Below are 14,407 nucleotides of genomic sequence, written 5' to 3' on the forward strand. Positions count from 1 at the left end.
ATCTGCTAGAAGGTGTAGAGGTTGAGACTGAAGAACATGTTTAATCAAACTAGCTCTCCCCCTATAGATATTAATTTTTCTTGCCAACCATTTGACTTTCTCACAATCTTAGTCATAGCCTCATTAAAATAAGAAATTATTTTCCTTCCCACATAGAGTGGACATCCCAAATAGGTGATAGGGAATTCAGTGTGCCTGAAGTGAGTAATCTCTTTAATCTCAGCAATTTGACTTGGCTCAGCATTAGGCGCCACCAAAAACTGCTTTTTTCATAATTAATAGATTGACCTGAACATTTTTCATAGTTCCTCAACTACTGCATGATCAGATCGAGTGAATTCTTGGATCCAGAAGTAAAAATCATTACATTATCAACATAAGCTAGATGATTAACCTGAGGTCATGTTCTATGCATTGAGAAACCTTTGAAAAGACTATTAGATGACAAGTGATTAAGCATTCTAGAAAGGATTTCAGCTCCAATAATGAATAATGCTGAAGATTGGAGGTCACCTTGTTTAAGCCCCTGCGTGGAATGAAAAAAAATCTTTTCTATTACCATTAATAAGAATGGAATACCAATTGTTCGATATGGATCTCCATATCATGTCAATCTATGCTTTGGAGAAACCAAACTTCCTCAAAGCTGCTAATATGATGTCCCAATTAACCCTATAATAAGCCTTGGCCATGTCCAATTCAATCATCATGTTTCCCCCCTCATTCTCCTTATTAATGTCATGAACAATTTCTTGAGCAAGGAGTATGTTCTTAGTAATAAGCCTACCAGAAACGAATCCACTTTGATTTTCCGAAATAATCTTAGGCAGAATAGGAGCCAACCTATTTCCCATTATCTTAGAAATAATTTTAGTGAAAAAGTTACTAAGAATAATGGGTCAAAGATCAGAAAAAATTTCAGGGTGCTCCACCTTAGGTAGTAGAATCAAATAAGAGTTGATATAAAACCTGGTCAGGCTATTCCCATTGAAAAAAGTCTGTATAATTTCAACTAGACCTTGCTTTATAATCTCCCAACATCCCTGATAGAAAGCTCCACCAAATCCATCTGGACCTGGGGCACTGTTCTTATCCATACTAAACACTACATCTTTAATTTCCTTCTCTCCAGGAATAACACATAGGTTATCATTTTCTTCCAAAGTAATGACAGAGTCAATGATATCCAAAAATTGTAAATCGAGAGGTTAGCTGTCTTTTTTTAAAAGATTTTCAAAGTATTCAACTGTCCCAGATTTTCAAAGTATTCAACTGTCCCAGTGGCAATCTCTTGGTCCCTTGAAGCCATTGTCCATCTTGAGTCTTAATCTTGTGAAGTGTCAGTCTTCTCCTTCTCTCATTGATAATGGCATGAAAATATTTGCTGTTAGAGTCTCCTTCCTCAAGCCATTTAATGTTTGCCTTTTGTTTCAACATAGTTTCTTCCGCCTTTAACCACCTAGTGTACTGAGTTTGGGCCTTATGTAACTCTGTCATATGTTCTTCATCCTCACTATCAATGTATTGCATCTCTAATTGTATCATTTTGTGCTCCCATTCTTTAACATTCAGAAAAATATCACCAATTTACTCTTTGGATCACATGCTCAATTTTCTAGCAACCTGCTTCATTTTTTGTTGGAACCTCTACATAACATTTTCAACTATTTCATTGTCTCAGGCTTGCCGCACAACAATGAAAAAATTAGGTTGATCAACCCAAAAATTTAAAAATCTAAAATATCTGATAAAATTATGATCAGGAGCACCACATTTCATAAGCATTAGAGTGTGATCTGAGCCTGTACTAGCCAAGTGAACAATTTCATTCTCTAGGGAATAAACCGGTTCATTCATGATTGAGTAAAACTCTGTCCAATCTTTTCCAAATTATATGGCCATTACCCTTGCCATTACACCATGTAAATCTAGGTCTACTGAACCCTGCATCCACCATGCCACATTCTTTAATGCATGAGATAAATTCCTAACTTTTTTCCGTCCTATGAGGTATGCCTCCCTTCTTTTCCTCAGCTTCCATTATGACATTGAAGTCACCAGAGATACACCAAGGACCATTGATACTTTGATTGCATTGTGTCAAACTATCCCACAGAAATGTTTTTAGAATTCTCTTAGTTTTGGCATAGACAATAGCCATCCACAAAATTGAGTCCTCCGCTCTCTAGATCATTTGACGTGTAACCTTGTAACGACTCGGCCGGTCGTTTCGAGAGATAGTCCTGTTTTCCCTATTTCTGCTTCTTTTGTGCTTTACAGTTGTATTATGTCTTACCGGGTTGGTTGGTTCGGGTCCGGAGTAGTTTTGGAGTGAATTGAGACACTTAGTCTCTTAATTGGAAGCTTAAATTGAAAAAGTTGACCGGATGCCGACTTGTGGGAAAATGACCACGAATTTAAATTTGTATGGTTCTGTTAGCTCCGTTAGGTAATTTTTGATTTAGGAGCACGTCCAGAATGTGATTTGGAGATCCGTAGTAGAAATAGGCTTGAATTGGCGAAAGTTAGAATTTTGGCAATTTTGGCCGGTAGTGAAAATTTTGATATCGGGGTCGGATTAGATTTTCGGAAGTTGGAATAGGTTCGTGGTGTCATTTTTGACTTGTGTATAAAATTTGAGGTCAATCGGACGTGGTTTGGTAGGTTTCAGCGTCATTGTGAAATTCGGAAGTTTAGAAGTTCTTTAAGCTTGAATCCGGGTGTAATTTGGTATTTTGATGTTGTTTTGAGAGATTTAAAGGTTTGACTAAGTTCGTATCGGGTTATAAGACTTGTTGGTATAATTGGTTAAGGTTCCCGGAGGCCTCGGGGTGATTTCGGGTGGTTAACGGCTTGATAGGAGTTGAGGAATTTCAACTAAAGCTGCTGTTACAGGTCTAACCGCACCTGCGGAGTGGGAACCGTAGGTGCGAGCCCGCAGAAGCGAAGGAGGAGCCGCAGATACGGCTAAGGAGGATCTGGGCAGAGAACGCAAGTGCGATGGCATTCCCGCACCTGCGATGGTCCCAGAAGCGGATTTAGGGGCGCAAGTGCGAGTTTGGACAGCAGGTGCGATGTAGTTCCCGCACCCGCGAAGAGCGCAAATGCGATCAGTTGATCGCAGGACTGGAGGCAGTGTTTTAGTGATTTTCTGCAGATGCGGCTCCGCAGATGCGGAAATGGAGCCGCATGTGCGAGAAATCTGGGCAGAACCTATAAATAGAAGACTTCGAGATTTTTCACCATTTTTATCATTTTTCAGCTCGGATTTTGGGGATTTTGAGTGAGATTTCGGAGTAATCACTGAGGTAAGTTCCTTGTGCCTATGTATCTTCAATAATGGTGTTTCCCCACTGATTTTTACACCTAGTTGGTGAGTGTTTGAGGTGAGATTTAGGAGATTAGGTCTTGGGAATTGGAGAGTGAATTTTAGGGTTTGGAGGGGAAATTGAGGTCGGATTTTGATAAATTTGGTATAGTTAGACTCATGAGTGAATGGGCTTTCGGGTTTTGTGACTTTAGTCGGGTTTCAATACGTGGGCCCGGGGGGCTGGGTTGAGCCGATTTCAGATTTTGGACTATATTTAGTAGTTTTCTTGTGGAATTGATCATTTTATCCAATATTGATTATCTCGTATTATTTGTGGCTAGATTCGGGGAATTTGGAGGTCAATTCGAGAGGCAAAGGCATTTCGGAATAGGATTTCTGGGCGGTTGAGGTAAGTAACAGTCTTAAATCTGTTTTTGAGGGTATAAAACCCCGAGAATTGGTATGATGTGAATATTTGGAGGTGACGCACATGCTAGGTGTCGGGCGTATGAGCGTGCACCGTGAGGGATTGTGACTTGGTTCGTCCCGTGAGACTGTAAAGTCGAATAGCCATTGTTATTACTTGTTTTCCTTGTCTTTGAGCAATTGACTGCCTTTCATGTTAGAAACCATGCTTAAGCCATATGCTATCACTGTTGGGACCCGCAGCGGTCGTATACTTGTTGAATTGACTGCTAATTGTTGTCTTGTACTCATCCACAGTCTTACTTGTGTGTTATATCTCCGTTCCCTCTCATTTCTTGTTGATACTTGTTGTATTCTCTGTTTGGGCTAATTATTATGATATTCTGTGAGCCCGAGGGGCTGGAGAGGTTAGTGACTGAGATAGGGCTTGAGTGCCGAGCTGCGAGCTATGAGATATATGAATCGGGTTGCACGCCGTAACAAGCCTTTGGGCTATATATATATATATATATATATATATATATATATATATATATATATATATATATATATATATATTATTGGATCGGGTTGCACGCTGCAACAATATTGGATCAGACTGCACGCCACAACAATATAGCGCTTGGGCTGAAGGAGCCCCTCTGGAGTCTGTACACCCCCAGTGAGCGCAGGTACCTATTGAGAGTGTGTATTGAGGGCTGAGAGCCGAGAGTATGAGCTGTTAAGATGGGTTGAGTGACTGCTGCCTTGAGAGGCTGTACTTGCTTTTATTTATTGTTGCACTTAGCTGTTATCTGTTGTTGTTGTGAAATTTCTAGAAGATTCAAATCTGTTTTACTTGAGCTCGAACTGATTTGACATATACCACCGGATTTGAAAGCATCTTCACTCTTTACTGAAATTTTTTGAAATGATCTGTAATTTTTATAGTTCATCACTGCTTCTCAGTTCCTTTCTGTTACTTGATGAATTGGTTATACTCATGCTACATCCTGCACTTCATGTGCAGATCTAGTTTTGTACAGTTCTGGCGGTCGCTGAGTTCGTGCGCGAGCTGATTATCGGAGACTTACGAGGTAGCTGCCGGCATCCGCAGTCCTTGTTTCTCCTTTCTTATTATCTTTTCTCTCTTGTATTGGCATTTGGCACAGACTGTAGTACACTTTCTTTCTAGATTGGTTGCTAGATGCTCATGACTTAGTGATACCCCGATGTCGGGCTATCATTCCGCACTTATATTTTGGGTTTTTACCCCGTTATTATGTAAACCTTCAGTTAGTTTAATTGTTTTAGCTCACTTTTGTTATACATTGAAAGCATATTGAGAATCTCGGCTTACCTAGTTCCACGATAGGCATCATCACGACTGGTTAGGTATTTGGGTTGTGACAAACCTGTTGCTTATCTTCATAAAAAATAGTAGCATTGAGTTGTGCATTTCAGGAAATCCAGATTTTTCCACTGCTATTAGATTGACAATTTTCAAACCCCCAACATCCTTTTATAGGATTCAATGTGAGTAGAATCCACAAATAGTTCTTGGATAGCAATAAATTGGAGTTTGTACATGTTGGATATGAATTTTATTCTTTCAAAATCCTCCTGGACTTTGTCCCTCTAATATTCCATATAATGGAACTAATCATTAAATGAATGAGATTGGGGAACAATTTGTTTGGCTTTGATCTTTGCCCTAGTGACAGGGGAGAGACCTCCAGTAGCATTATTCTCTTTTTTCTTATTTTTCTCACCTTGCCTAGGTGATAAATTCTCTCTCATGATGAGATCCTTTGTCTGCTCTTCCACTGCAATCTCTCCAGACTGGTATTTCCATGAGGTTCTTAGAGCAAAAGCATTTAGAAGCTCTTCTTCATCTGTAGAATTGCACTCTTCATATTTGTCTTCTTCCTCCCCTTTCTCATGTATGTCTTCATCGGATTCATCAGATGCATATTCACTAGTGTTGTCTTCATCGGACTCACCATGTGTTGTTATCATTAATGGTCCAGTTTTATCTTTCTCCGCCTAAGGTATTTGTTGGCTAGTACTACAATAATTGTCACCCTTTTGTATTCCATTGTTGATCTTCCTCTGTTCACATTGATATTGCAGATTCTCCATTGATGTTTGAGGACCCCAGAGGTGTACACCAATAGTGATGCCCCTTATCTTTTTAGTCACAGTATGGCTAATAACTTCGGGGTTAGAAGAAACCATATTGGAGTTGTTTGTGATATGTGTTTCAGAAACCTTAAGATGTGTCATGTTATTCACCTCTGTATAAGTGGTTATAGCATTTGAACTATCATTTACAGTATTTTAGGGAGATAAGCATGCTTCAACATGTTTCTCACCCCACCTTGTTCTGTGCCAAATTATCTTCTTTATCGTTGGACTCCAACTCCTTGGAACTACTTTTATTATTTTTTTAGCAGACTTCACAACCTCAATAGATTTCTCATTTTCGTTCAGGTGCGACAGATGTTGGAAAGAATTAGCCAGGTACAGGAGAATTTATGGCTTCCGGCATGTGTACCAAAGTTTGGCTATCCTTTTGTGCAGTCACCACAACAACATTATTGCCCTTCAAAATATTTTTTATTTCCTCATTAGCACCGGATTGCTTTTGTTGATCAATGTTGATCCCTTTTTGTCTCACTATCCATTTCATCTTCTTAGCTTTAAGACCATTTTGAATCTTTTGTCTGTTAGTAGTTTGTTTCTTGGCAATGTGCTTTTTGGTTTGTAACTGTTGTGTGCCATTCACATTGACAGGTTCTTAAGAATGAGAACCTCCTTATTAGGAACAACCTTTGCATTAACTTGTGCCTGTTTAGCCTTTATATTCCCTTGCTCTTAAGTCTTTGCATCATTCCATTTCTCAATTCTTTGTTGTTACTTATCAGGAAACACTTCAAAACTCTTATTATATTGATTCTTCTTATAAGTCTTGGCATTCTGATTCTTATTATTCTGAGAATAGCACACATCTTCAGAGTGGCCCTGATGCATACATTTGAAACAATAATCAAGAACGAAATCATACTACACCTCTTTCCAAAAACCATCACCCTTAATACCATTTTCATCCTTTGTACCCACCCAAATAGAATCCGGTCTCAGCACAGCTAAATCACTTTCTATCTTTACTTTAGCAAAATTGGTCCAAGATTTAGTCGATGTAGCTTTGTCAATAGTTAGGAGGGTACTTATAGGAGAGGTGATTCTCTTCAGAGCATCCCAGTTGTAGTAGTGCCATTTAAGGCTAGGTAGATGAATCCAAACCAGGACTAGAGTAGTTTCTTCTTCTTGATTGAAATCTTTTGTCCGCCGCATTAGTCTCATAGGAAATCCCAAGATTGTAACTTTGTCTCTGAAATAATAAAACCCATTGAGTCTTCTTCTTCTGCAAAATCGATGAATATATGTTTGGCATTGTAATACCCTAATTTTACAGCTCATCTCATCAAAAATCTTGCATTGAAATCTCTGCGAATATCCCCGATTAATATTTTTCCATGTGAGAATTTTTCGATTACCGTTAATCGACACAATTTAGCTATCTCCTCTTCTTCCTGTGGGGAGAAGAAAACAATAGGCTTGACTTTGTAGAGTTCCGGTGGGTGATAAGGCAATCTCAGAGTTTGCTGCCTCGGACCAGTAAGAGTATTGACGTATGAAGATTTTGAGTCTCCTGATAGGTTTGCACCGCTCGAAGGATCATTCAGATGTGTCCACTCGCTGCTAGTTTCCCGACGGTGGTCGGAGCACTCATCGAAAGAGGTTTGAGAACATTAGTGTTGCGTGCGCGTGAGACGCGTACCAACGGTTACGTTTTGTGCTCGATAACATACACTACACCAAAAGAGGCTTTTAGTGGCAATATATTTTGCTTTTAGCAGCAATAGTTATTGACGCAAAAATATTTACCAGCAATTTATTTAGTGCCATTGTATCCAACGTCGCTAAAGCCTCTAGTGGCAATTGTGTCAAATGTTGGTAAAGGATCATATTCTTGCAGTTAAAAGTAAATATTATTAGTGGCAATTGTTATTTCCAGTAAATCTGCCTTAGAAATGTGCTATCCAAACATGTTTAACAGCTTTTGTTATTGCCGTTAAAAATGCATCAATTGCCATTAAAGGAGATCTGTTTAGTAGCAATTATTGTGGAAGCTAAATTGATCATAAATTCACCTTAATCTACTTATTTAACTAAGTACTATTTTGTAGCATAAAACACAAAAACCATAAGAGCAAACAATTAGAAGGTTCTTACTATCAATCTCAAAAGTCAAAACAATATCATTCAGTTAAAACAAGATTTATCCAACTCAGAACACCAACTTATATATCGACTAGTAAAAGACGCAAGTAACATTATGTACAAGACAACTAAACATCAAGTTGTAAACCAAGTCTCTCATCAACAATCTGATATTCTTGATCTTCCTAATCTTCTACTCCCTTTATTAACAATGTGATCTTCTGGGCAGCTATCTTTCCGTGATCTTGAGCCAAAGGATTTAAGTTCCCGCATTTTACCATCACATAGTAAGAATTTCTTGCATATAAAATACATATAATGACACATATGAGAGAAAATCTAAGAAGACAACATGAAACAAAGTAATATTCCTGCCGATAAAATGCATATTATGACATATATGAGAGAAAATATAAGAAGACAACAGGAATTAAAGTAATATTCTTGTATCATTTGAGACTCTAGCAGTTCATCAATATATTAACAAGAGCTTCTCACCTACTGAAGATGATTTTTTTGGGGCAAATATTGACCAAAATTCTCATGTACTTTTGAATTTTTATCTGTGCACGTTCTATTGAATTAGCGTGACAAAGTTGTACCTTCTATTGAGTATAGCATGATGAAAACTGCAGAGAACTTTTATATTATTTTGTTTCTAAGATGAATTTTCTGACATTTAAATTGTGTCATAGCTGATGTGCTTATCATATCTAGAGTTTAATTATATCAACCTACACGACTCTGCAACTCGTATAAATGGAGTTGTTTTACATGAGTTCATCACACAAAGAGTTCTCTGCTTGCTCTATATGATAACATGGCATTGGTTTATGTCACTTCTATGTGTTCCATGTATGTACCACAATTATAGATTATAAGTTTCCGCTCATCTTTTTGGTTCATGGTTGAACCACAAGTGAAATTTTTTGGTACTCCGTGTTCAAAACCAGAAAATTATAGAAGCAAAGAAACGTTAATTCAATAAATAAAATAAAAAATAATTTCGAGCCCACAAGTTGCTTGTGTGTCCTTAAGAAATTTAAGCCCCTCGTTATTGCCCAAGGTTTTGGATTAATTCCTCCCACGATAGAACAAAATAGCTATTCTGTGATAGCGGCACTACAAATCACAGAATTTTAGCGAACCCAACAAATGGAGCAAATCACACCTGACACTTATGTTTATTTTGAAAATAATGCAATAATGCAGAAAAGATGGGAGAAATTTTAAGATTTTCCATGTATAAAAACGAAGCCAAGCCTCTAAATTTATAGACAACGAAAGGGTGAGATGAAAAGGTGCAAACTAAAATGTGCCTCTTCCATTTCCCATTCTCACCTTTAAAAAAAATTCAGCAATCCCCCACATGAATGAGGAATGGCCATATGTATAAAAACATGCATGAAAACTGGCAAGCTAGGATTAATTGCATCTCGATAAGTAGGTTTCTCTTTGAACTTTTCGTAGTGAACATATGTCGGATATACTCGGTCAATCGGTAAATTTGATATCTTTAAACCGTTGAACTTTGGTGTATACCTAGACAACCATAAGTCATACAATCAATCATTAACCTTTTTTGGTTTTCATTGTTGTGTTTGTTTCAGCCATGAAAACCGCCTGGTTTCATAAGCGCATAGAGAACTGGCCTTACAGAATTCTCCTTGAAGCGACTTATACTTCACACTTATGAAGGTGATTCCTAAATGTGTCATCCCGTAGAAACACTATTTGATATACCCCATATCAAATTTAGAAACCATTAAAAAGCCTTAACGTTTTATCCTTGGTACTGAATATTGTCTCATCATGAGAATGGACCAAAATTTTATTTGACAATGTTGAACCGTCATTAATGATTTTGTTTGATCTCCTTGAACCTAGATCTTGGAATTTTCAGTCTTCTAGGTACAGTTACCGCCACAATGACTTGTCCTCGGCCATAGTCTCATTCCCTTTCTATGATCTCTCAACTATCACAATATATGCATATAGGTGCCAACGAAATGGGCCACAATGGAATGTCTTTAAGAAATTTCGGAGCCATTCTGTTTCTTCACTGGCCTAGTCTAAGGCTATAAACTCAGCCTCAATTCTAGAGCGAGCAATGCACATTTATTTGGATGATTTTCAAGACACCACTCCTCCATCGTTTGTAAAAATATATCCATTTATGGATTTTAAAAAATAGTCAAATCGATGATCTAATTTGCATCACTATACCCCCCATTACCGTGAGATATTTATTGTAATACAAGTCATAATTTTGACTATTTCAAATATCTCAAAACTAATTTCATTGTCATTACAGTTCAATGTGAACTTCCTTATGTCGTAGATTAATATGTCTTGACTTTCTATTGCATATCAGATTATTAACTACACTTAATATAGCAATATTATATTATAACAATAACAGGAATGATTGGCATCGGTTGTGTCCACGACCTTTTAATATATAACATATTTTGTACTCCCTCCGCATTTTTCTAGCATTTGTATGCTATTTATTCTTATTCCAAAATGCAATACAGGTCTATATGATGTGCAAATTATAGCACCTTCTCATGAAAAATATCCAACTTGCTATGGATTTTATTTTTTATTATTTTCATCAGTTGATTCACCACATTATAGACCAACGTATTAATACATCCGTTCATGAATAGTTATGTCTATACAAAAACATTCAAACACATCTTTTAATAAAAATTCACAACTTTCCAGGTGACTCCCTTTCATAAATGTTCAAGAAAGAATACATCCTTTCTTGAAAGGCACGTGAACAACATTGGATTGGCGATTTCATCATCTAGTCATCACTAAGATTAAGCAAGTAATGAATTTACTAAATACCATATCAAAGTTCTTCTAATTAATATAGACATTGCGTCTAACATTAGCTTTTATCATGCATAAGCTAAACACCTCCACATTTCAAATATTTCATGTATCTTTTCTATTATTTCAAACAATGACTACATAACTTGAAATATTCTTAATATAAACACATTTGTTTACACTCATTAATTTTGAAACCATTTGACAGTATTATTTGGTCAAATTTTGTATGTCATTATTTGGGTGCTTATTTTAGTCCATAAAGTGACTTAACACGTATGTACGCCTTCTTTTCTTTTTCAGGAACCACAAACCCTTGGTTGTTTCATGTGAATTTCTTCCTCCAAATAATAATTTAAAAAGGGTGTCTTCACATCCATTTGATGGATTTCAAGACCGTATATTTTAGCCAATGCTACTAATATTCATATGTACGTAATACTCATAACCGATGAGTATATATCAAAATAGTCAAGACATTCTCGTTGTCTAAATCCTTTGACAATTAATCTTGCCTACTATTTGCCAATAATACCATCAGCTTTCATTTTACTTCTAAAAATCCACTTAGAACCCAAAGGTTTATTTCCTGGAGGAAGATCAATAATTTTCCAAGTATGATTACTTAATATGGATTCTATCTTACTATTGACTGCCTCTTTCCAACATTGTGCGTTCGAGCAAGACATTGCTTTTTTAAATGTTTGAGCCTCGTTTTCCAACAAGAATGTCAGAAAATCTGGTCCAAAGGAAGTAGTTGTCCTTTGACATGTACTACGTCTTGGATTCACCTCATTAGGTGTAATTCCCTTTAATTCTTCCTGAGGTCCCTTAGATTTTTCACTAGACGACTCACATTCCTTTTTATACAAATAATTATTCTCAAAAAAATTCAACATTATCATATTGTATCACCATATAAATATAAATCTCTGGATTTCTGATTTGTGAACCACAAATTGATATGTTTTACTGTTTGTTGCATATCCTATAAAAACACAATCAACTATTTTCGTTCATATATCTACCCTTTTAGGTTTAGGACTTGCATTTTAGTCAAATACGCCCACACTTTGAAATATTTCAAGTTGGACTTTCTTCCTTTCTATTTTTCATATGGAATGTATTGTGTTTTGCTATGAAAAACTCGATTGAGTATTTGGTTAGCTATAAAAGTAGCTTCCCTCATAAGTTCTGGAGTAAACTAGAACTTATCAACAAAGCATTCATCATTTTATTTAATGATCGATTCTTTCTCTCCACGCTCCCATTGGATTGGGCCATGTATGTGGCCGTTGTTTGATGAATAGCACCATATTCCAAATATATTTCTTCAAAAGAAGATTCATATTTTTTTACCCCTTATTACTTTATAGAACCAACCACATGAACTATTATTTGTGTCATGACATATCCAGAATTAATAAACGATGAAGTTTTTAATCTTCAAACCGATCTGACACAGTCAGAATTAATAAACAGTAAAAAATTTAATCTTCAAACCGAGTAATATCTGACACAACCAGATCTAATATATGGTGAAGTATTTAATTTTCACATCGAATAATATATTGGAGTATAAATCAATAATACTTTAATCTCCAAAATAAGTAGAAAGTCACTTAGACTTTAATCTCCGATAAATGAGTAGAAAGTCACAAATACTTTAATCTCAATGAATGAGTAGAAAATTACATAGATTTTAATCTCAATACATGAGTAGAAACTCCATAACGGGAGTAAAAAATAAGAGGATTTATCTCCAAAATAGGGGTAGAAAATCACAAGTACTTTAATTTTCTTTTCAAATGGCTTTCCAACTCAACCATTGCACCCCAAATATTTCAACAATTTGATATATTATTCTAATCAAACTAACATATTTATATTTTTATAATTTTCATGTTCATGATTTCAAAATAATTTTCAAGCATCAATGTGATTCTAATTCACACTTACAACCTTGAAAATAATCTTTCACATATTTTCATTCATGTTACCAAGTTGTATATCAACTACCCGGATGCCATTTGGTAAATAGAAAACGAACCTATTCTCTAGTCGCATGTTATTCATCATGCAAGTAACATATATTCTGAGAACATCATATAATAAGCTTCTATCCTAAGCTTTGCAGAGATTGAATTTCACAAATCACATAGGATAGACATGGCAGATAACATTGTTAACGACATGCACAACCCCGAGATTCAAGGGGATCAGCCTCATTCCGAGGACTCAATCAGTGACACCCATAATGAGGGGAATAACGCTACACCAGTGCATGACAGGCAGCATCCTCGACATGTTCGAAGGACCACTCCCGATGACATTGATGAGGAGCATGTTATCGACGCGGTAAGGTTCTTGCAAGGGCAACAAGAGATCATTCTAGGCCACCTCACGCGAAAGGATAAAGTTATGACGGAGTTGAAGCAAGCGCTGTCGGGAGCTTAAAATAATGCAAATAGACAAGATCAGATTCCTCTTGGGGTTCCCACGAATCAAGCGACGTGAAGGATCGACAACAACACTCCTAAGGGTGAAATTGGCTCTGATGGGCAGGGGGAACGGATCCGGCCTCAACAACGAGAATGATCCTTTCAAGAATGAACTTTTACGGTTCATGAGGGAAGTGAACGCCCGCATGGACCAGATCCCGAGCATGCCACCAATGCTGAAAGGTCCGGACTCGAAAAAGTATATTCAATTGTTGTACAAGCCAAGTGCGGCACCAGAGTTAATTCCAAAGCGGTTCAAAATGTCTTAAGTGACAAAGTATGACAGAACTTCTGACCCTCAGGAGCATATTACCGCCTACACAACGGCGATAAAAGGAAATGATTTAGCCCCTCACGAAATTGAATATGTGCTGCTAAAGAAATTTGGAGAAACCCTTACGAGAGGAGCCTTGACATGGAATTCACTATTACACGAGCATTCCATAGATTCCTTTGAAATGCATGCGGATTCTTTCATCAAGGCTCATGTCGGGGAAAAGAAAAGTGCAGGCCTGAAAGGTCAACATATTTAGGATTGCGCAAGGAGAATCCGAGCTGCGACGAGAGTTCGTTAGCCGATCCCAGAAGGAGAGAATGTTGCTCACCGCTGTCCTAGATGAATGGGCGGTTGAGGCGTTCACCAGGGGATTGAATCCGAGGAGTTAAGACGCTCCCAGAAATTGAAGGAAAGCCTACTCGAGTTTCAAGCAACAACCTGGCGGATGTCCACAACCGGTACGAATCAAAAATAAGGATCGAAGTTGATCAGGTTGATTTTTTGTCGTCGACCAAAGGACGAGAAAAGAACAAGGAAAAATCAAAGGATGATTATGATGTAGACACGCGGACTTCGAGGGTCCGGTGTTTGCCCTACGAATGAACCGAAGGCCGCAGTAGAGGTTTTTGGACAGCAGACAGGTTCACCGTTCACAGGAAACGTTATCGCGATCGGAATAATCGATCACCGTAGGATAAGCAAGTGGCAGGATCGCGAGATCCTTCTTACCCCAAATTATCAGAATACAAGTTCAACGTCAGTATAGTGGAATTGGTATCGGCC

At 37.3% G+C, this 14,407-nt stretch overlaps 1 long non-coding RNA gene across 1 annotated transcript; it reads left to right on the forward strand.

The window, feature by feature from the left end:
* The first annotated feature begins 5,300 nt into the window (after positions 1-5,300).
* On the forward strand, positions 5,301-7,587 carry LOC138896956 (uncharacterized). Its single transcript, XR_011410601.1, has 2 exons — positions 5,301-5,766; positions 5,849-7,587. It is a non-coding gene; the product is annotated as an uncharacterized lncRNA (long non-coding RNA).
* The last annotated feature ends 6,820 nt before the right edge of the window (positions 7,588-14,407 follow it).

This window comes from Nicotiana tomentosiformis, chromosome 8 (genome assembly GCF_000390325.3).
Source record: "Nicotiana tomentosiformis chromosome 8, ASM39032v3, whole genome shotgun sequence".
Taxonomy (NCBI): Eukaryota; Viridiplantae; Streptophyta; class Magnoliopsida; order Solanales; family Solanaceae; genus Nicotiana; species Nicotiana tomentosiformis.